The 22,602-nt window shown below is 42.6% G+C and overlaps 1 pseudogene; it reads left to right on the top strand.

The window, feature by feature from the left end:
• The first annotated feature begins 17,293 nt into the window (after nt 1–17,293).
• Nucleotides 17,294–22,134, top strand: LOC120104908 (annotated as a pseudogene).
• Nucleotides 22,135–22,602: the final 468 nt, after the last annotated feature.

Here is a 22,602-nt window from a genome sequence, read left to right as displayed (position 1 = left end):
ATATTATTGGTTCGGACACACTGACATACAAGTATAGGTGGATTATCAACAATACTTGTAGCAAGGTTGAGATGAGATTCTCAAGATTTAGATGCAAATAAACTGACATCCAAAGTCACTTTTACCATTGTTACAGTATAGGTATCTTGAGATGTTTTTGAAAGAGTGTAACTAAAGGTGGTATATTAAATAGATTCAAGCAGGAGAAATGTGCTAGACGAGAGATGACTTTGAGGGCATCTACCAGATCTCTTTTTTGGCTTGGTAGCCCTGGTGAACATTACAAGACATGATGACTCCTATTACCACTAGGAAGCCCACCGAACTAACATAGTCATTTTTAGACTAGTAGCAAAGTGCCACTTGTTGAGAGTAGGGAATCAGTACTTTGGGATATCTATGAATAGGATAATAGTGGTTTCTCTTGTATATAAAGGATCCCATGCATTTGTGGTTCTAGCGTGCAATAAGGGTGTGAAATAGTAGCTCAATGGAAGAGAGAGAATAGAAAAAGGAGGGTAGAAGAGAAGAAGCAAAAAAAAAAAAAAAAAAAAAAAAAAAGGAAAAAAAAGGAGAATGTTGCAACAAGGAGAGAGATGAACAAAAAATGAAAGAAAAAAAGGGAAGAACAAAAGAAGAATAAGAGCATATAATATTTATGCAGTTTAGTTTGTTGACCTATATCCATGGTAGAGATGATGCAAAAGCTTCACTATAAAAAAATGGAGATTATTAAGTACAAAATTTCCTTACAAAATTCTAGCTCCCAATACACGCAATCTATTGGACACGATCCGTTGCTCTCTTCCCTTGGGGCTATAGGATATATATATATATATATATATATATATATAAAATAGAGTAACTTAATTTAGACTCAGATTATTTTTCTAAGTGGATATGGACTTAAACTAGTTTTTTAAAGTCGATTTGGACTTGATCTCTAGAACTTGTAAACTTAAAGACATACTCTTCGAATCTCCACCATAGTTTATAGTTTGCGTAGTCAAATATATTAAAACTTTTCCCACTACCTCTTCCATACCGGCGCCTTGCCTTCCCAGTTGCTTGTGTGTTACATGCTGGTCCTAGTAATGGCATTTATTCCAAGGCCATGTAATTCATGCCACCTTACACAAAAGGCAAGGACAACAGAAGGAAAATGGAATATTAAATTATGTCATAGCTTGCATCTTTTTTTTTCTGGGAACCATATGGGTACTTGAAGTTTAAAATATTTTATACTAATCCGATGAACTGCAAAATGTCAAAATGATGTTCGTTATTCCCATTTATAAAGGCTGGTAGAGTGCCTAAATAATGGTAATTATTTGAACATTAGTTATTAAATTTATACAACATAACAAGGGGTCTATGAAACTGAAAAGACCAAAGGCCGCAATTTTTTGGGGTCTAACCTGGAAAAATCCTTCATAGCGTTGCCTTCACTTAATTTAAGTTTGGATAGGTTGACTACGACCTCCAGTTTCTTATGAAATATAATGAAACCCTACCTACAAAAATAAGTCAGCTATCAGCTATGAAGCCATTACCAAGTACGATAATACCACTTACTAGTATTATAAGGCCTCCATGCCCTTCTAAGTCCATGAGAGCAGGTGGTGAGACCCATGAGAGAAAGGACGGAAGGCGTGCCCTGTTGAGGGAAATACAAGTCCCCCCAAAAACACGTGATTGGAAGCATCCGACCTCGGACGACCGACCTGGCGCCCGACCTCGAACAACCGACCTGGCGCCCGACCTCGAACAACCGACCTGACGCCCGACCAGGCGTCCGATCTAGGAGCTCTCAACCTCAAAACACCCGACCTAGAAAGCACCCGATCTCGGAAGGCATCTGACCCCGGAGGTTGAACCTCGCCGACTTCCCGCTGCGGTCACATCCTCCTACGGCCCGATTTGGGACCACGCCTTGAGCGGCTTACTCAATAATTAATGCGCATGGTCTCTGCAGACCTCCGGCTTACTCAACCATTAATGCGCATGGTCTCCGCAGACCTCCGGCTTACTTAACAATTAATGCGCATGGCTCCTGCTGTCTACGGATCTTCAGTCCTCCATGGCAAGTCAGCTCGGCTGCGTCCAGTCAGCCGTGACAAATCTCTGACTCCGACCTCATCCCCTATGGCGAGACATTAATTCACATGATCGTGCACCAATTCATTCAACGTGCTCAGTCGTACGGCAACCTGGTCCCGTCGCATCATAGGTAACCCAGCGCCCCTTTATAAAAGGAGAACCCCTCTACCTTGAGGGGGGCTGGACACAAAAAAACTCTGGACACATTTTTCTTCGATATATCTTTTCCCCTCTGACTTAGGCATCGGAGGGCCGGCGCCGGAAACCCCTGCCGCCGACTTTTTGCAGGCCCCGCGGAGGACGCCGCCCTCCGACGGATCGCCACCCACTGCCAGACGACGGAGGTCCTCCCTTCTCACCCAGTGGTCACCCCCGGATCCAATTTCCAGCAACAGTTGGCGCTAGAGGAAGGGCTCGAGTCGTGGCCATGAAGTTGAGAAGTAAAGGAGCCTCCAATGCTTCCCGGCGTCTTCCACCAAGTCCTGGACACTCCGTCCAGAACTCACCGCCTCCGGCCGACCCGGTTCTCCAAGTTCAGCCGAAACAGTTCAACATCCTGGCGCAGCAGGTCCAAACTTTGGCCGCCGCCGTCCAAGGCCTGCAGAATGAGGAAGCCTCACCTATGCTACCTCCACAGGCCCTGGCCCTGGCCCAACCGGTGCTTCCTCCAAATGGACCAATCCTCCAGGGCCAAAATCTTCATGGCTCCTCCAGGGCTAACAATGAAGAACGAGCGTCTCCCCGGAGAGAATTGCCGGGGAGAAGCCTGGACAGAAGGCCGCAGCCTTCGGAGGCCGAGTCAGCCCCGGACCGCCACGAACCGGAGCAGGCTACTGTGACAATCCCCCAGGTTGGGGAGCTCGACAGGAAGGTCGAGAACTTAGAGTGCCAGATTGAAGCGCTTCATAACAGGAACGCAAGGCGTGAGGGTGACTTTGAGTTTATCACCAAGTCCCCCTTTTCCTACCAGATTGAGGGTGAGCCGGTCCCACCGAGGTTCAAAATGCCCTAAGTGGAGCCCTACAACGGAACTGCCGACCCCCTCGACCACTTGGAGAGCTACCGAGCCCTCATGGCATTGCAAGGATCCTCGGAGGCCGTCCTCTGCAAAGCCTTCCCAGCCACCCTCCGGGGAACCGCTCGGCTTTGGTTCTCTGGACTGAAGCCGAGCTCGATATCTTTCTTCGAACAGCTCGGCCGGTAGTTCGCCACCAACTTCGCTGCCAGTCGGCGCCAGCGGCGAACATCGGATTCCCTCTTGGACGTCAAGCAAAAGGAGGGGGAATCCCTTAGAGAATACCTCGACCGCTTTACCGCTGTGACCTGGAAGGTCCGTGAGCTCGACCAGTCGATAGCCATGTCGGCATTGAAGACCGAGGCTCGCTCCTACAGATTCCTCTTCTCCATCAAGAAGAGCTTCCCCGTCGACTTCACTGAAATGCTGGTCCGAGCTCGGAAATATGCGAAGGCCGAGGAGGCTAACGCCTCTAGGCAGGGCGCAACCGAGCCGGCCTCCAAGAAGCAAAGGAAGCGCCGCGAGGAGCGCGGCCGCCCGAGAAGCCGATCTCCCCGCTGGTATGGGAACTTGCCTTGACTGAGGAGCCCGCCTCGACAGCAGGGACGGCTTCGACCAAGGTCCCCGCCTCGACCGAGATCCCCGCCACGGCCTCGAATGCACTCGAGGAGGTACGAGAACTACACTCCCATCAACGCACCTCGGGCCGAGATCCTAATGGAGATTGAGGGTCGGAACTTCTTCTGGCCCCCGCCCCCGATGCGGGATGTAGGAGTCCCGCACAACCCCAGAAAGTATTGCCGCTTTCACCGGGACCACGGCCACGACACGGAGGATTTTCCAGCTCCGAGACGAGATCGAGGCGCTTATCCGCCGCGGGGTACTTAATCGGTTTGTGAGAAACCGACGTGAGGAAAGAAGGCTAGTGGAAAATGCCGTGCCGCCCAAAAATTCAAATGACAACAGGCCCATCGTTAGCACCATCAATGTCATTGGAGGAGGAAGCTCGGTTGAAGTGCCAGCCGAAGAAGGGATTCCCCCAAAGCGCCCGCACACTTCTGAAGCTATCTCATTCTCGGACGAGGATTTGGAAGGAGTTGAGACCCCTCACGATGATGCTGTGGTCATCTCTATGATTGTAAATAAATTCGATGTAAAGCGCGTCTTGGTTGATAATGGAAGCTCAGCGAATGTTTTGTATTACCACGCCTATTAAAAAATGGGGTTGACAGAAAACCAGCTTCGGAGAATGAATGCTCCACTAGTTGGATTTACCGGGGACTCAGTCCCGGTTGAGGGCGAGATCAGTTTTCTTGTCACAGTTGGGCTCGCCCCTTGAGAAAGCACTGTGAGGACGGACTTCCTTGTAGTCCGCCTGCCTTCAGCCTCCATTGCCATTTTGGGAAGACCGGGACTGAATGCCCTTCGGGCTGTGGTTTCAACTTACCACTTGCTCGTGTGGTTCCCCACCGATCATGGGATAGGCGAAGCTCGTGGAGACCAGACGGTGGCCAAGCGGTGCTACATGGCGACCTACAAAGCAAAACCACCAGCTGAAGGGTCAAACCAACAGGAGCTACTGGCCGAGACGCCAACTCAAGCAATGGATCGCATGTTGCCCATTGAAACCTTAGACATACGGAACGACCTCTAGAAGAAACGGGTAGAGCCTGGTGAGCTTCTTACCCAAATCCCTGTACAGAAAAATTATCCCGAGCTAACCGTGCAGGTCGGCTCTGGCTTGAGCTCCTGCGAAAGGAAGCGCCTGATCAAATTCCTCCGAACCAACATGGATGTCTTCGCCTGGTCGCCCGCCGACATGCCGGAAATCGACCCCGAGGTCATGGTTCACCGACTCCAGGTGAAACCAACCTGCAGACCCGTGAGGCAAAAGAAGCGGGGCTCCGCCCCGGAACGACAGCGAGCGGCGGCCGAGGAAGTAGACAGACTCCTCAAGGCCGGCTTCATCCGGGAGGTCTTCTATCCGGACTGGCTCGCCAACGTGGTCCTCGTGAAGAATGCCAATGGAAAATGGCGTATGTGCGTGGACTACACCGACCTGAACAAGGCCTGTCCAAAGGATAGTTTTCCTCTCCCCAGCATTGACCAGCTCGTCGACTCTACCTCAGGATATCAGCTGCTAACCTTCATGGACGCCTTCTCGGGATATAATCAAATCCGAATGGCGCCTGAAGACGAGGAGAAGACGGCTTTCATCACGGACAATGGCACTTATTGCTACAAAGTGATGCCGTTCGGATTGAAGAATGCAGGAGCTACATACCAAAGACTGGTCAGCCAAATCTTCAAAGATCAGATAGGCCGAAACATGGAGGTCTACGTGGATGACATGCTGGTGAAAAGCCGAACAGCAGAGCACCATGTGGCTGACCTCAATGAAACATTCTCCAAGCTTAGGAAGTACCAAATGAAGCTCAATCCTACAAAGTGCGCGTTCGAAGTCACCTCGGGCAGATTCCTGGGCTTCGTAGTAACCCAGCGCGGAGTCGAAGCTAACCCCGAGAAGATCCGAGCGCTGCAAGAAATGGTACCTCCAAAGACAGTCAAAGAGGTGCAGAGGCTTACCGGGCGGGTCGCGGCCCTGGGGAGGTTTGTCTCCAGATCGGCCGAGCGCTGCCTCCCATTCTTCAAGATCCTTAAACGACCAAGAACTTCCTATGGTCGGAGGAGTGCCAGCAAGCCTTTGAAAAGCTTAGGTGCCTTCTTGCCTCCCCTTCGCTACTCACCAAGCCTCAGCAAGGCGAAGTCCTTTATCTGTACCTGACCGTCTCCCCGGTTGCAGTAAGCTCAGTCCTGGTCCGAGAAGAGGACAAGCTCCAGAGACCTGTCTACTATACCAGCCGGATCCTCAGGGATGCTAAGATCCGATATTCTAAATTGGAGAAAACAATTTTCGCCCTGATCACTTCAGCTCGGAGACTCCGGCCCTACTTTCAGGCCCATACTGTGGCCGTACTGACTGACCAGCCTATGAAGCAAATCTTGCAGAGGTCGGACCGCGCCGGAAGGATTGCCAAATGGGCAGTCGAGCTCGGAGAGTTCGACCTCGAATGCCGCCCAAGGTCGGCAATCAAAGCCCAGGTGCTCGCCGATTTCATCGTGGAGTGCACTTTGCCGGATGATCCCGAGCTCGCACTCATGCCAATGGAGGGGACCCCGAGGCCGCCATGGATCCTGTATGTGGATGGCTCCTCGACCTCGAGGGGTAGCGGAGCAGGTCTCATCCTCACCAGCCCGGAGGGGGTAGTGGCTGAGCAAGCCCTATGCCTCGAGTTTCCAGCCTCGAACAATGAAGCAGAGTACGAGGCGCTCATTGCCGGGCTCAAGCTGGCAAAAGAGTTGAAGGCAGAAGACCTGAAGGTCTTTAGTGACTCTCAGCTGGTCGTGAGCTAGGTTGTGGAGTGATTGATTAAACCTCTATTTGATTTTGATGAGCTCAAAGCATTTGAGTATATCTTATGTTATACTAATGAATTCAATCTAGTATTTCAGGCATATAGTTGTATATTTTCAATTAAGTGCCTCAAGCTTTGGTTCAAAATAAGTTGGACAAGTATTGAACCCTATTTGAACTAAGGGCTGATTCTCGAGTCGACTCCGGAAGATTACGAGTCGACTCCAAATGGTTCAGAGTTTCTGGCACCAGCTCGAGTCGACTCCGATACTCTACGAGTCGACTCCGACTGAGAACAGAAAGAAAGATAGAAAGATGGTTTTCAGACCCTGTCAGCGACTCCGATGCTTGATGAGTCGACTCTCTACAGATCCGAGTCGACTCCAAGGAGTAACAGACAGAAAGACAGAGAGGTGTTTTCTAGACCCTGTTACCGAGTCAACTCCAGAAGGATGCGAGTCGACTCCAACATTTGGCGAGTCGACTTCTAATCATGCCAGAGTCGACTCTCAGAGGAAAGCGGACTGAAAGGCAGAGAACCAAACTCAGTGACCCTGTGAACGAGTTGACTCCGAGAATTCCAGAGTTGACCCCAAGTCAGCCGAGTCGACCCCAACAAAGTGCGAGTCGATTCCGAGGCAGCTCAGATCAACAGATAGAGGATTGGTTTTTCAGGATCTGAGAGCCGAGTCGACTCCAAGAGGATCCGAGTCGACTCGAGAGAGAAATATAGAAAAATAGATCTCTGGAATCCTGAGAATGAGCCGTCTCCAAAATGCCGAGTCATCTCCAGATCTTGGCGAGTCGACTCCAGGATTGGACCGAGTCGACTCTAGGTCGGGACAGCACTTTAATTAAAATTCTAAACAGTGGGCGAGTCGTCTCCAGTAAAGCATGAGTCAACTCCAGCAACAGCCGAGTCGACTCTAGATCGAACGAGTCGACTCCGACCCCAATGGATACATTGTCAGGAGGTGCAGACTGTGCAGAACGGCTACAAATCAGTGTCTAACAGCTATTTTTTAAAAGGAACTGTTTAAATAGCTAGAGTAAACAGTAGTAGACAACAAGAGAGTAACTCCATTTGTGCATTAAGGCATTTCCAACTACCAAGAGTCCATTGAGAGAAAAGACAAGCAAAAGAAGGAAGAAACGCATTCAATTCATTCCTAGAAGTTTTTCCTTCGCATTCAAGGCTCTTCTTCTGACAACTCAAAGAGGAGACTCAGAGTTCGAGAAGCCCTTTCTTTCTCTTCCGAAATCTATTTGAGGGCTTCTAACTTTATTCTATTCATATTGATTCATATTTGCTTTTTAAGAAGCTTTCCTTGTATCTTTTCCCAAACTATTTTTCTTACTTGGTTCAATCAGGGGATTGAATCAAGGGTTGTAATATTTGTTGGTGACCCAAGGTTAAAACCAACGGTGTAAGGGTTTGATTGTAATCTCAGAAAAACAATCGGATGGTTCTAGTCGGTGAGCCTGTGAAAACCGACCGAGTTCGTTGTGATCTCGCGAAAACAACAAGTTGGGTTGTGATCTTGTAAAACAACCGGCTGTAATCCAATGGATTATAGTGAACTCCTAAGTGAAGCTTGGGGAGTGGACGTAGGAGCAAGGATTGGCTCCGAACCACTATAAAATTTCCTTGTGTTTGCATTGGCTATTTGTCTCTTCCAATCTCCTCGTCAAGTAGCTTAATTAACCTGCCTGTATTAGATTTAATTATTTACTAATCAAATTTTAATTTGTCAATAATTAATCCAAACCGAATTCCCCCCTCTCTTGGGTTGTCTTCTTGGGCAACAAGTGGTATCAGGGCAGGTGCTCTCATATCGATTGGTGTTCCAATCTTTAAATAGAGTCAAAAGATCAAAATGACAACCCCCTTTGGATCTTCCTATAGTGAGGGGCAATCTACTCATAGGCCTCCATTATTTAATGGAACTAATTATACTTATTGGAAGGCTAGAATGAGAATATTCATCCAAGCCCAAGATTATGATCTTTGGAACATCATAATCAATGGACCACATATTCCTTCCATCTATGTTGATGACATTGCTATACCCAAGCTTGACAAAGACTGGGATGACAATGATAAAAGGAAGGCACAGCTAAATGCCAGAGCTATGAATGTACTTTACTGTGTGCCCTAGATCCTAATGAATTCAATAGAATCTCTACTTGCACTTCTGCAAAAGAGATATGGGATAGACTTGAAGTGACCCACGAGGGCACAAATCAAGTTAAAGAAACTAAAATTAACATGTTAGTTCATAAATATGAACTATTTAAAATGGAGCAAAATGAAACCATCTCTTGCATGTTTACTCGTTTTACTGAGATTGTCAACGGCCTAAAAAGCCTTGGCAAAAGTTATACTAACACTGATCTTGTCAGGAAAGTTCTTCATTCGTTACCAAGGTCTTGGGAAGTCAAAGTCACGGCAATCCAAGAAGTAAGAGACTTGAACAAGATGCCACTAGAGGAGCTTCTTGGATCCCTAATGACGTATGAGCTCACAATGAAACAACATAATGAAGAAGAATCCTCACATAAGAAAAAGGTAATTGCCCTCAAATCCACTTCTTCTAACAAGAAACTATCTTGTAGTGGCAGCAGTGAAGAAGAAGACAATGAGGGAGATGAAGAAGAGGCTCTTCTCGTGCGAAAGTTCAGAAGATTCATCAACTGGAAGAAGTCCTTACATCAGAGGAGAGGTCCCTCAAGTTCCTTCAACAAGGATAAAGGTAAGAAAAGAGAAAGTGAGGAAATTGGATGCTATGAATGTAAGAAGCCGGAACATTTCAGAGTTGACTGTCCCTTGCTGAAGAAGAGCTACAAACTCAAGAAGAAGAAAGCTCTTGTCTCCACCTTGATAGATTTCGATCAATCATCATCATCATCGGAAGAGGAACAAGAAGAAAAAGCCATCCTTTGCTTCATGGCAAATGATAATGAGGTAACATCTGAAACTCAGTTAGAGTTTACTTTTGATGAATTGTATGATGCCTTTAATGAACTAATGGATGAGTATAAATCCTTAACTCTTAAAAACAAAGATTTGAGGTTGACTAATAAATCTTATAGCCATAAAAATGATAGTCTAATTAAGGAAAAGGACTCCATTGTTAAAGAAAACTTAGAACTTAAAACAAGCAACCATTTATTAACTCAAAAGAACTGTACCTTGATTAAAGACAAACAAAGATTAACTAAAGAGATTTCAGAATATAAAAACAATAATCAAACTATAAAAGATAATCTTACAAAAGACTTAAGCTTACTAAAAGCAGAAAAACTGAACTTAACAAAAGAACCTGAAAAATACAAACCTATTGTAAAAAAGTTTACATATAGTTCTGAAAAATTGGAGATGATTCTTAATAGTCAAAAAGCTGTGTTTAATAGAGCTGGTTTAGGGTATAAGCCTAAGAATAAGCAAAAGTTTCTTAAAAACGTTTTTGTAAAAGCTGGAAAAAGTAAAACTAAAAATATAACCTATTTTTGCTGTGGAAAAGTAAGACATAAAGCTAACATATGTGACCATAGAAAAACAAAAACTAAAAAAAAAATTAAAAAGGTTTGGGTTCCAAAAGGAACTAATATAACTAACCTTGAAGGATCCAAGAAAACTTGGGTACCTAAGATTGTATGATTTTCTTGTGTAGGAGTGTTTTGCAGCCAAGGTCAATAAAAACTCTTGGTACTTGGATAGTGGCTGTTCAAGACACATGACGGGTGACAAGGAGCAATTCTTCACCCTAGAATCTAAGAAAGGAGGTGCGGTGACTTTTGGAGATAATAACCAAGATCACATCATGGGTATTGGTAAGATACAAATCACACCTTCAACTTTTATTGATAATGTTCGGCTTGTAGATGGTCTTAAGCACAATTTACTTAGCATTAATCAACTGTGTGATAAAGGCTTTGATGTATTGTTTAAGCCATCTATGTGCATCATAACCAACTCAACTGACAATAGTTTAGTTTTCAAAGGACTAAGACGTGGAAATGTTTATGTAGTAGATCTTGATGATCTTGCTAAAAACAGCCACTGCTTAGTAGCTAAGGATACTAAGCTTAGTGAGGCAAGTTGGTTATGGCATCGTAAATTAGGTCATGCAAGCATGGATACCTTATCTAAATTAGTTAAACGAGATTCTGTGATTGGTTTGCCAAAGCTGAAATATGAGAAAAACAAAATTTGTAAAGCTTGTCAATTTGGCAAACAATCTAGAAGTTTCTTTAAATCCATAAATTATGTCTGTACTACTGACCCCTTGAATTACTTCACATGGACCTTTTTGGACCAACTAGGACTACAAGGCTTGGTGGAAACAAGTATGGACTTGTCATAGTTGATGATTACTCTAGATACACTTGGGTCATGTTTTTAGCTCATAAGGATGAGGCATTTTCAGTTTTTAAAAAGTTTCATAAAGAGGTAACAAATACAAAAAATAGTTCAGTTATAGCAATTAAAAGTGATCATGGAACTGAGTTTGAGAATCATTTATTTGATGAATTCTGTAGTAAAAAAGGGATAACTCACAATTTCTCTACACTTAGGACACCACAACAAAATAGTGTTGTGGAAAGAAAGAATAAAACCCTAGAGAAAATGGCTAGGACTACGTTGTGTGAAAGTGACCTCCCAAAATATTTTTGGGGAGAAGCCATTAACACATCATGTCATATAATAAATAGAGTTCTATTAAGACCAATTATAAAGAAAACACCTTACGAACTTTGGAGAGATAGAAAGCCCAAAGTAAACTACTTTCATGTGTTTGGGTGTAGATGTTTCATTCACAATAATGACAAAGATAATTTAGGTAAATTTGATTCCAAATCTGATGAAGGTATATTTTTGGGATACTCTACATCAAGTAAAGCTTATAGAGTCTTCAACAAAAGAACCCTTATTATTGAAGAATCCATTCATGTTGTTTTTGATGAGTCTAATGATGCTTCCTCCAGCAAGAGAGTAGCATTTGACGATGATGTAGGAATAATTGAAGAAAAGATGGATGACATGATCATACAAGAAGATGAACCAAAGCAAATTGAAGAGGGCTCAACAAGTCAAGAGGTAATGGCTGAACATGGACTTACTAAGGCTTGGAGGTATGCTCACGGTCATCCTAAAGAGTTAATCCTAGATGATCCATTTCAGCCCATTAAAACTAGAGCCTCATTTAGAAACTTAAATAATCATCTTGCATGTGTTTCACATCAAGAACCTAAAAACCTTGATGAAGCTGAAAGTGATGTAAATTGGATAAATGCTATGCAAGAGGAACTTAATCAATTCACAAGAAACAAAGTATGAGACTTAGTTGAAAGACCCTCTGATTACTCAATAATTGGAACCAAATGGGTGTATAAAAATAAACTTGATGAAAATGGAGTTGTGATTAGGAACAAGGCTAGACTAGTGGCAAAGGGATATAATCAAGAAGAAGGTATAGATTTTGATGAGACCTTTGCTCCTGTGGCTAGACTTGAGGTAATTAGATTGTTGCTAGCATTTGCATGTTTCAAAAACTTTAAATTATTTCAGATGGATGTAAAAAGTGCTTTCTTAAATGGGTATATTAATGAGGAAGTGTATATGCAACAACCTTCTAGTTTTGAAAATCATCAATACCCCAATCATGTTTACAAATTGAACAAAGCACTTTATGGTCTAAAACAAGCCCCTAGAGCATGGTATGAAAGACTTAGTAAATTTCTATTAGACCATGAATTTTCTAGAGAAAATGTTGACACAACCCTATTCTTGAAAAGGAAAAATAAAGATAAGCTGGTAGTGCAGATTTATGTAGATGACATTATTTTCGGTGCTACTAACAATTGCCTTTGTGAAGAATTTGCTAAATTAATGCAGAGTGAATTTGAGATGAGCATGATGGAAGAATTGAACTACTTTCTCAGACTTCAAATCAAACAATCTAAGGAGGGAATCTTCATCAATCAAGCTAAGTACATTAAGAAAATGCTAAAGAAGTTTGATATGGATGGAAACAAATCAATTGGGACTCCCATGAGCTCATCATGCAAGTTAGACAAAGATGAATCAAGTAAGTCCGTAGATCAAAAACTGTATAGAGGTATGATTGGATCACTATTATGTCTTACAGCAAGTAGACTTGATATCATGTTTAGTGTATGCATGTGTGCTAGGTATCAATCTAATCCTAAGGAATTACACCTAATCGCAGTAAAAAGAATTTTTAAATATCTAATAGGAACAAAAAATATAGGATTATGGTACTCTAAAGAATCAAATATAAACCTAGTAGGATACACTGATTCCGATTTTGCTGGTTGCAAACTTGATAGAAAGAGCACTAGCGGGTCGTGTCAGTTCTTAGGGAAAAACTTGATCTCATGGTTTAGCAAGAAACAAAACTCGGTTGCACTATCTACGGCTGAAGCCGAATATGTTGCTGCCGAGAGTTATTGTGCTCAAATTTTATAGATTAAGCAACAACTTGAAGATTATGACATTAAACAAAATAAGATTTCCATAAACTGTGATAACACAAGCGCCATAAATCTAACTAAAAATCCAATTCAACACTCAAGAACTAGACATATTGAGATAAGACATCACTTCATAAGAGATCATGTATTAAATGGTAATATGGTGTTTGAATTCGTGTGTACTGATGATCAACTTGCTGACATCTTCACAAAACCTTTAAGTGAAGATTGTTTTTGTATTCTTAGAAGAGGATTAGGAGTGATTGATCCATTCGACTGATACTCCCCTATAATTCATTAATTTTGATGATTAGTTTATGTTGGATATAGGATTTCACATCAGTAATCATCAAATCATTGTATAAATTCTAAGGATTTCTACATTTCTTACATTTTAAGTAGAATTGATTAAGACACTAAGCGTGTGCTAGAGTTTGAGTCGACTCGAATAGATTTAGAGTCGGCTCGTGGAGGAGTCGACTCGCGCATATTTAGGAGTTGACTTGAGGTCGAGTCGACTCGCGACTTACCGGAGTCGACTCGCGCATATTTAGGAGTCGACTTGAGGTCGAGTCGACTTGAGGTCGAGTCGACTCGTGACTTACCGGAGTCAACTCGAGGTCGGAAATCCGACTTTTAACCCTAAGTGAAATATCCTTTTCTCCACTTCTATTCTCGGCCGCCACTATTCAAAAACCTAGAGTCGTCTCCTACATCGTCCCCGATCTTTTTTCCGTCATTTCTTCCTTATTTTCTTCCGTCCTTCGAGCCCATCCTTCCATATTAGGTCAAAAATGCCTAGGAAAGCAGTTGTCCCAAGCTGAAAGAGACATCTCTCCGCGAGCGGCGCCGAGAGACGGTCCAAGGCGAGAAATGAACCCGTGAGGCCACCACCTCTGGTTCCTTCTCCACCGAGGATGGTTCCCTCGCAACCGTGCGCTGGGAGGGTTGTCTCTATCGGGAGACAAGTCAACTTTGACTTCCTCTCCCGGGAAGGGTACAACCTAGGGCATCACCTTAGAGCCCAAAACTTAGAATATTTTTGTTCTCTTGACCTCCCTACCTATCCAGGGTTAGTTAGGAAATTTTATGGGACCGTCACAAGGGGTGGCGGTGGTGTCCAAGGGGTAGTAGCCAATGTCCCCATTCTCATTTCAGAAGATCTCATTGCTAGGGTCCTCCACTTGTCTCGCGATGGGATCGCTCCCACACATCCCACAGACAGGACAGAGGCCCTTAAGGCCATTTTAGGGAGACCACCCCAATCCCCCATAGAGGAGGTCTGCAAATCAGCTTTCGGCTGAAATGCGACTCCTTCTGAGCATCATATCTAGGACCCTTTTTTCTAAGACTGGTCGTTTTGACTTTGTCTCAGAAAAGGACCGAGCATTGATGTTCTACATTCTACATGACATTCTCCTAAACTTTCCAAAGCTAATCTATAGGTATCTCTGTGAATCCTTAGATAAGCCTAGGCTAAGTCTTCCCTACGGTATGCTCTTTACACTTATTTTTAGGAAATTAGAGGTCCCTATCCTTGAGGGAGAACCCACACGCTCCCTCAGGCACACTGATCATATGGGTGAGGGGACTCTTCACAGAATGGGCTTCCATAAAGTAGAGGGAGTTTGGGTTAGGAGAACATTTTCATCCACACCATCTGACCTTACTACTCACCATTCACCTAGCCCTGACCATGACCAGGACCACTACACAGCTCCTCCCACTTTTTCATCCACTTCTGGTCCCTCATTCCCAACTAAACCATCCACTTCAGCTGGACCATCTACAGCTCCACCACCTCAGCAGCACCTAGAGGTCAGGATCAGCCCTGAGCAGCTCCGGGAGCTGAGAGATGAGATAGTGAGAGAGCTGTGAGGTCCACTTAGTGCTCCTTCCACTGATGTCATCCCCTCCACAGCAGTCGTATCTATGATGATCGCAGAGGTTAGAGAGGAGATGTCTCACATGAGGAACTTGGTCCAGAGTCAGTATTTGAGCCTTTAAGCCATTAAGGAAGACACGAGACAGATGCGAGACAGCATCAGAGAGGAGCTTGGAAGGCAAAGTCAAGGTGCGGAAAGGCTTGCAAATGCCTTAATCTTCAAGCTTGACACTATTCAGGAGAATGTGACCCAGCTAACTGAGATACAATGTGGGAAAACGAAGAAGGGGAAGAAAGCAGGTATTTAAAGAAAAGAAAAGGACTTCCGAGCCAATGTGGGAAAACGACCTACTATGGGGTCGCCGGAAATCGCCTCTGAACACCGCCGGGAGAGCTCAGTCGCAACCAGAAGAAAGAGAAAGGATGGCAGCAATGACAAACAAGCAAGACCTTTCTAGGGTGAAGTCGGGGATTTATATAGACCCGCCCGACGGCCCAGATCGGCAGAGCTAAAACCCGCCTTCCGTCCGGATTACGCCACGTGTCGGTTCCGAAAGCCGAAGTAGTGCATTTATTCTGGGCGGGGGCCTCGAATACGGAATCGAGGCACCGTCCCGTCGGATCTTGGAGCCCCGTCATGAGCCTGCTACATGAAATGATCTCGAAGGACGAAAGGGCGTCGCCCCCTCTTCCCTCATTAAAAGCACCCCGAAGCACGCGGAGCGCCGGCATAATGTTGACCCCCTAATGGATTTTGATGAATACAAAACACTAGAGTAAAATTCATTATATCTTAACAATTCAATTGAGAAATTCATGTGTTTTACTTAGAATATTGTTAAGAAATGTCTAGGCAAGTTCCCATAATTTTTATGAATTTATTGAAGAATATTTTGAGCTAAAAAAAAAGTTCAGGGACAGCCGAGACGTCTCCTGATAGTTTCAGAGACGTCTCTGGCACAAACAGGAAGAACTGACACACTTGGAGACGTCCCCGACACCTGCCGAGTCGTCCCCGTGTTAGCGGAGTCGACTCTCTCAGTAGCGGAGTCGACTCTCTCAGTGACGGCAGAAAGACGTTTTTCAAGGGATATGCGCGAGACGTCCCCGCTGTACGCGGAGTCGTCCCCGCAAGCAAAAAGGAGACTTCCCGAGTCGTCCCCAAGATGGCGGAGACGGCTCTCTCAGGGTTTTCCAGAGAATGGTTTCTGCCGTGATAAGGAAGCGGAGTCGACCCTGAGATAGCGGAGACGTCCCCATGCATAAAAGTGCAGACAAGCCGAGACGTCCCCTGAAAGAGCGGAGTCGACTCTCTCAGGGAATTCCAGAGGACATATTTTTCAAAGATAAAGAAGCGGAGTCGTCCCCAAACAAGCGGAGTCGTCCCCACTCAAAAAGTGCAGATAAGCCGAGACGTCTCCGTAAAGTGCCGAGTCGACCCCAGATAAAGTAAAAAGTAAAAATCCTGTAGGCGAGACGTCTCTCGCTGTAGCAGAGACGTCCCCGGAGCGCCTGGGACGCGACTGACAGCTTTTCAGGTTTGGTTTGAATTTCAAATCCTTCTCTTTTTGTTTCTAACGGCTATATTTGCTTTTTGGGCTATAAAAGGGACCTCTTAAGTGGTTCTCAACAACTCTTCACCAACCCAAAAGCAAAATTATTCAAGAGAGAAAAGTTCAAGAGAGTGAGAGCATTAAAGTGTAGAAATCAAGTGCATTCAAGGTTCTCTTGTGATTTCAAGCTCAACCGCTCTCGTGCGCTCGGGATTCAAAGCTCACACTCGATCCTACGCACTCCACATCGGAAGAATCAACATCTCCCACGCTTCCAATGGCAAAAAGATTCTTCCGGGTTAAATTGTTCATAATTGATATATTTGCTTTTTAGAGCTTTTATTCTCTTTTGTAAACTCTTTGATTGTAGTGCTTGTTCAAGTCAAGGGACTTGGAACAAGGGAAAGGCGTCCCAAGCCTAAGAGAAATTGGGGGTTTAGGGTTTGTTGTGAGCCCGGTGTAAAACAACGAGTTGGGTAGTAAACTCGCAAAACTACCGTACTGTAATCTTGGATTATAGTGGAAATACCCAAAGGCGCTTTGGGGAGTGGATGTAGGAGCGGTGGAAGCTCCGAACCACTATAAAACCGTGTGTTTGTGATTGTGTCTTCTCATCCCACTATCATTACCTTATTTCATATATTTGTGTGTTTTAATTTTAATTAGCCGAAGAGTTTTAAAACACCCAATTCACCCCCCTCTTGGGTGACCATCTCTGGGCAACAAGTGGTATCAGAGCAGGTGCTCTGTGTATTTCTTGAAAGACCTAACCGTCTTAGCCAAAGATCTAGATGGGAACACCCTTTAACAATGTTCCTGCCGAGGGGCAAGCAACCAATAGACCTCCACTCTTCAATGGGACAAATTATACCTATTGGAAGACTAGAATGAAAATCTTCATTCAAGCACAAGACTATGCCTTGTGGAGGGTTATAGTCAAGGGACCACAAGAACCATCACATGTGGTTAATGGCATTCGAGTTCCCAAACCTGAGGAGGATTGGGATGAGAATGATGATAGGATGGCTCAACTCAATTCTAGAGCCATGAACTCACTATTTTGTTCTTTAGATGTAAATGAGTTCAATAGAGTCTCTACATGTAGTTCCGCCAAGGAAATATGGGATAGGCTTGAAGTTACCCATGAGGGTACAAATCAAGTCAAAGAGTCCAAAGTGAACATTCTAGTTCACAAATATGAATTGTTTAAGATGGAACCTAATGAAACCATCACATGCATGTTTACTCGCTTTACCGATATAATTAATGGTCTAAAGAGTTTGGGTAAATCTTATACTAACCCGGAACTTGTGAGTAAAATTCTCAGGTCTTTGCCGAAAGCATGGGAAGCAAAGGTCACGGCAATCGTAGAAGCCAAAGACCTCAACACTTTGGGATTAGAACAACTACTGGGCTCATTGATGACGCATGAGCTCACAATGAAGCAACATGAAGAAGAGTTGCCGAAGAAAAGGACAATCGCACTCAAAGCTACTTCAAGTGTGTGTGAAGAAGAGAGTAGTGAGAGTGAAGAAGAAAGCCAAGATGAGGACTTGGGCTTGATAGTAAGAAAATTTAAGAAATTCATGAGAAGAAAGAAACCTTTCCCAAGAAAGAAATTTGGAGGGAGAAATGATTGGGAAAAAGAAAAGGAAAAAGAAAGAGACCCAATCATATGCCATGATTGCAAGAGACCGGGACACGTTCGTTCCAAATGCCCTCAACAAAAGAAGTATTTTGGAAAGGAGAAGAAGAAGGCATTAAAGGCAACATGGGATGATAGTGACACATCATCCTCCGAGGAAGAAAAGGAAGAGACCGCCAATTTGTGCTTCATGGCGTTTGAAGACGATGAGGTATGTCAAAACCCAACTATAAATTTTACTTTAGAAGAATTATATGAGGCTTTTCAAGAACTTATGGGTGATTGTGGTATGTTAGGAGCAAAGAATAAAGAATTAAAAGCCTCTAATCAAAAACTAAAGGAAGATATTGAAAATCTATTAAATAAAAAGGAGAGCATTAAAAATATTAACACTATTGACCTAGAATTCAAAAACTCAAAACTTAACATTGAAAATGAAAAGGCAAATACACTAATTAAGGAATTAAATCTACAAGTAAAATCCCTATTCGATAATAATACCTCACTTGCACAAAATGTTGAATCTCTTAAAAAAGATAAGGAAGAACTAGTTAAAGAAAATTTGAATCTCAAGAATGAGGTACATAAGTACAAACCAATTGTTGAAAAATTCACACAAAGCTCTGAAAAATTAAATCTCATTCTTTCAAATCAAAGAGCTGTTTTCAATAAAGCCGGATTAGGATATAAAACTAATAAACAACAAAAGTATCTAAAGAATTTCTTTGTAAAAGCAAAAGATGTAAAAACTGAAAAACCTACATGTTTTCATTGTGGAAAGAATGGACATAAAGCCTACTCTTGTATTCAAAGAAAAATCCAAACTAACAAGAGTACATTTGTGAAAGCCAAAAACATAACTAAAGTATGGGTGCCTAAGGGAACCAACCACACTAACCACGAAGGACCCAAGAAAACTTGGGTACCTAAGAGCTTCACATGATCATTTTGCAGGTATGCCTTGCAGCCGGAAATAAAAAGAGAATGTGGTATCTTGATAGCGGTTGCTCAAGGCATATGACCGGTGACAAGAGTCTCCTCGTCACCTTGGAATCAAAAGAAGGAGGATTAGTCACATTTGGAGACAATGCTAAAGGACGAATTATTGGTGTTGGTAAAATCTCCATATCACCCTCCTCATTTATTGATAATGTATTGTTAGTTAATGGACTAAAACATAATTTATTAAGTATAAGTCAATTTTGTGACAAGGGCTTTAAAGTGTCATTTGAATCGTCACTATGCATAATTAGTAGTCCAATTGATAATGAGATCATACTCACAGGACATAGGCATGGAAATATTTACATGGTAGATCTTGATGATCTCACCATGAAGGATGGCCAATGTCTTGTAGCCATGAATCCCAAAGTCAATGAGACTAGTTGGTTATGGCATCGTAGGTTAGGGCATGCTAGCATGGATTTAATCTCTAAATTAATTACAAAGGATCTAGTCAAAGGGCTACCAAAAATAGACTTTGAAAAGAATAAAATTTGTGCTGCATGTCAATTAGGGAAACAAACAAGAAGTTCCTTTAAGTCTAAGAACATAGTTTCAACATCAAAACCCTTAGAACTAATTCACATGGATTTGTTTGGACCCACTAGAACTGCTAGTCTAGGGGGTAAGAAATTTGGTCTTGTAATTGTTGATGATTTTTCACGTTTTACATAGGTTTCATTTCTTGCACATAAAGATGAGTCCTTTCCCGCTTTTATTAAGTTTCATAATAGAGTTTCGAATGAACTCAATCTTAAACTAAAAGCAATTAGGAGTGATCATGGTACCGAGTTTGAAAATCAGTATTTTGAAAAATTTTGTGAAGAAAATGGTATCAATCACAACTTCTCGGCACCTAGGACACCTCAACAAAACGGGGTGGTAGAAAGGAAGAATCGCACACTAGCAGATATGGCTCGTACCATGTTGTGCGAATCGGATCTACCAAAGTATTTTTGGGCTGAAGCAATAAATACCTCATGTTATATTTTAAATCGTGCTTTAGTTAGATCCATCTTAAAGAAAACACCTTATGAGTTGATAAAAAGTAAGAAACCAAATATAAGTTATTTTCATGTTTTCGGTTGTCGATGCTTTATTTTAAACAATGGAAAGGACAATCTCAGTAAATTTAGTGCTAAATCAGATGAGGGGATCTTCTTAGGTTATTTCTCATCTAGTAGAGCATACAGGGTCTTCAACAAGAGAACTCTCGTTGTTGAAGAATCTATTCACGTTGTTTTTGATGAAACTAATGGACATTCTTCTAGAAAAGAAGAAGATGGTGATGCAGGTATACTTGAAGACCGAATGAAGGAATTCTCCATACAAGACAAACAACATGAGGATGAGGTCAAGGAAGATACAAATCAGCAAGATGAAGAAGGTCAACCTCCATCAAAAAATCAAGATCTTCCTAAAGAATGGAGGTATGCACATGGTCATCCAAAGGATCTAATCCTTGGTGATCCTTCACAAGGTATAAGAACTAGATCCTCTTTAAGAAACACTAGTAATTATCTTGCTTTCGTTTCACAAATAGAGCCTAAATCACTAGAAGAAGCTGAAAAAGATGATAATTGGATGAATGCTATGCAAGAGGAATTAAACCAATTTGAAAGAAATGAAGTTTGGACTCTAATAAAAAGACCCCCTAATGTTTCAATTATAGGCACCAAGTGGGTGTATAGAAATAAACTAGATGAAGATGGAATAGTATTAAGAAACAAAGCTAGGCTAGTGGCCAAAGGATATAATCAGGAGGAAGGAATAGATTTTGATGAAACTTTTGCTCCTGTTGCTAGATTAGAGGCTATTAGACTGCTTTTAGCATATGCATGCTTCATGGATTTTAAACTCTATCAAATGGATGTAAAAAGTGCATTCTTAAATGGCTATATAATGGAGGAAGTTTATGTAGGACAACCTCCAGGTTTTGAAAATCACTTACATCCAGATTATGTGTATAAATTGCATAAAGCATTGTATGGACTTAAGCAAGCTCCTAGGGCATGGTATGAAAGATTAAGTAATTTTCTAATTGAGAACAAATTTAAGAGAGGAAATGTGGACAAAACCCTCTTTATTAAAAGAAAAGGAAATGACTTATTGCTTGTACAAATTTATGTGGATGATATAATTTTTGGTGCTACTAATGATAGTCTTTGTCAAGAATTTGCCAAGCTTATGCAGGGAGAATTTGAAATGAGCATGATGGGTGAGCTCAACTTCTTCCTTGGGCTGCAAATAAAACAATCAGAGGAAGGCATCTTCATCAGTCAGTCCAAGTATATCAAAGAAATGTTGGAGAAATTCAAGATAAAGGATGCAAAAGAAATCAGCACACCCATGGGCTCAAGTTGCAAGCTTGACAAAGATGAAAAAGGTAAAAGTATAGACTGCAAATTGTACAGAGGTATGATAGGCTCTTTACTTTACCTTACTGCTAGTAGACCAGATATATTATTCAGTGTTTGTATGTGTGCTAGATACCAAGCATGTCCTAAGGAATCACACTTGCAAGCTGTTAAAAGAATTTTTAGATATCTAGTAGGGACATCTAATGTAGGCTTATGGTACTCTAAACAATCTGATATAAACTTAATTGCATATTCCGATGCTGATTTTGCCGGGTGCAAACTCGACAGAAAAAGCACAAGTGGCACATGTCAATTCTTGGGTACCAACTTGGTTTCTTGGTTTAGCAAGAAACAAAATTCAGTTGCCTTGTCCACAGCTGAAGCTGAGTACATTGCAGCCGGAAGCTGTTGTGCCCAAGTTCTTTGGATTAAGCAACAACTTGAAGACTTCGGTATTAAAATGGACAATATACCAATTAAGTGTGATAATACAAGTGCAATCAACTTAACAAAAAATTCTGTCCAACACTCTAAGTCAAAGCATATAGAGATTAGGCATCATTTTATTAGGGATCATGTGCTGAAAAATGATGTGGTGATTGAATATGTATGTACTGAAAATCAATTAGCTGATATCTTTACAAAGCCCCTTTGTAAAGATAGATTCAATTTCTTAAGGAATGCTTTGAGCTTGTATGATCCTAGCAAATGAATTGAACTTGTATTGCATTGCTTTGCTACTCGAACTAGTAATCCACCTCAAGGCAAACATAAGTGAAAACATAAATTCATCTAAGCTAAATGACGAACTGCTTGACTTTCCGGAGGATGGTTACCCTCCCTTGGACTCTTCATAGAGATATTTTCAGAGCCTATATCATGGGTATTCGAAATTTGGTCAAACATTCCTCATTTCAACATTAATAAGTTAAAAATAATTATCAAATCATTATAAGATGTAATATTAAGGGGGAGGATCACAAACAAATTCACTCTGTGTTTATCAAAAGAAATCATGATTGATTAGGGTGATTAAACAAAAATTTTGGAAATGCAGTCTGAAATTTTTTTTGTGCCGGAGACGTCTTTGGCAAGTCACCGAGACGTCCCCCCAGGGGGAGACGTCTCG

This window comes from Phoenix dactylifera, unplaced genomic scaffold, assembly GCF_009389715.1.
Source record: "Phoenix dactylifera cultivar Barhee BC4 unplaced genomic scaffold, palm_55x_up_171113_PBpolish2nd_filt_p 000141F, whole genome shotgun sequence".
In the NCBI taxonomy this organism is placed as follows: Eukaryota; Viridiplantae; Streptophyta; class Magnoliopsida; order Arecales; family Arecaceae; genus Phoenix; species Phoenix dactylifera.
Note: the sequence above shows the minus strand (reverse complement) of the source record. Positions and strands in the feature narration are given on the sequence as shown.